This window comes from Rhagoletis pomonella, unplaced genomic scaffold (assembly GCF_013731165.1).
Source record: "Rhagoletis pomonella isolate Grant_MI unplaced genomic scaffold, Rhpom_1.0 Rhpom_scaffold_00013, whole genome shotgun sequence".
NCBI classification, from domain to species: domain Eukaryota; kingdom Metazoa; phylum Arthropoda; class Insecta; order Diptera; family Tephritidae; genus Rhagoletis; species Rhagoletis pomonella.
The window spans coordinates 11,939,135-11,940,700 of record NW_023458567.1 but is presented as its reverse complement, the minus strand read 5'-3'; the positions used below and the strand labels follow the sequence as shown (position 1 = coordinate 11,940,700).

General features: G+C 37.6%; 2 protein-coding genes across 5 annotated transcripts in view; one reads left to right on the top strand and one right to left on the bottom strand.

The window, feature by feature from the left end:
• Positions 1-1,566, bottom strand: part of LOC118748808 (protein NipSnap-like) — a 178,322-nt gene that overhangs the window by 6,571 nt on the left and 170,185 nt on the right. The window lies entirely within an intron of this gene.
• LOC118748818 (protein NipSnap-like) overlaps positions 1,396-1,566 on the top strand; it is a 17,915-nt gene continuing 17,744 nt past the window's right edge. The window contains exon 1 of the mRNA XM_036483521.1: positions 1,396-1,553. The gene's annotated coding sequence lies outside the window, so the exon portion shown is untranslated. The remainder of the gene's footprint in view (positions 1,554-1,566) is intronic.

Below are 1,566 nucleotides of genomic sequence, written 5' to 3'. Positions count from 1 at the left end.
TTTACAAATTTTCTTTTGTTTATGAAATTGTTCAAAAACTCGAAAATATTGAACAAACATTTGAGCAGTTGAGCAATGAACGAGTTTCGAGCGAGTATCGAGCTACTCGCATTGCTCGATACCCGGGTATCTAGAGCTCTAATAGAGAGCGAATTGGAACGTATTGGATCGTAAGTATCTTCTTCCTCCAGTCCGAAACAGTCCGAACTTTTTCTCCGGGTAAAAATGGATTAAGTGTCAAAGTGCATACCAGCTGTTTTGTGTTTACGTGTTGCCTGCATTTCGTCGCTCGAATAAAGAAACAGTGTAAATGCCACATACACTATTATTCGATAATTGGACCAATGAATAGGCAATCCTTTAATCTATTAGAAAAATCTTTAGTTTTCTTAAATATCTCTTTGGCTCACTAATTTATTCCCGAAAACTGAAATTGTATTCGTATGGTTTGTAATGGTTTATAGAAACTTCCAATTCGTTTTTCTCAAAACTTTACTTTTCATGTTACACTATTTCATTATTCCAGCGACGATTTACTTGGTGCTTCTAAGTAATAGTGAATCATGATTCAATACCCTGCAAGAAATGGGACTAATCCGGGAATGAACTGTTCGCTTTTGTTCGAGCATGTCCTATGAAGAGACTAATTGTTCACCTTTATACCCGAAAGGGTATAAAAAGCGACCAGTCACTTTTAAAAAATAAAAATAAAAATTTGCGCCAGCTGAGATTCGAACCGGGGTGCTCAATTTTGTTAGGCGAATACTCTCTCTGCGAGCCAACGCCGCTCATGAAATTTCTTTGACTAAGTGCGTACATATCATTAAAATTGTACCCGTTTAAGAGTAATCTCGGAATACTCTCTTTAGATATTAGTCGCACAATTTTTTGCAGGGTATAATTAAAGGTTTGCTCATTAGTGACATTAAAGTTTTGACACTCCCTTAGCTCCCTTACAAAAGCTTTCTACACACACAGGAACCCACACACAGTGCCTTGCTGAGGGAGCCGATTTTGTCAAGAGGGAGCGAGAAAACTGTTTTTTGAACAAACCTTTTATTATTGAATCATGATAGTGAATGGCCTTGGTATACTTAAAATCAAATTTGTGAAACCAAAATTCAAATTCCAAGAGTTTGCATTTAAGTGATAAAAAACAAAATCAAAGTGAGTCGGCTGTTTCTCAAATTCTTGGCACGAAATGTGTTTTTTGCGTTCTCGTACTTCTGGAGCACGTTGCATTTTTGAGAGCAAACTTTTCGCTTATTCTCCAATTACCGGATTCGGTCGGATTGTTAGGGAAAGAACCTACTTAAAACGAATTCTTAACTTAAAATCCACACTTATTCCATACTATCAGGCAACTCATCAAGTGTCAACTTTTGTCGGCTTTCACTTGTCAAAATAAAGTCCAGCAATGCTATTGGCAACGCTGTTCAGCTGTCAGCACAATTTGATGCCGATGTCAACGGTGGTGCAGAAGTAAAGAAAATTAAACGCGACGGTGGAAATTTTTTGGTTGCAGCGGAAAAAGTGGAGCGCACAAAGTGGAAATTCATGCAGTTG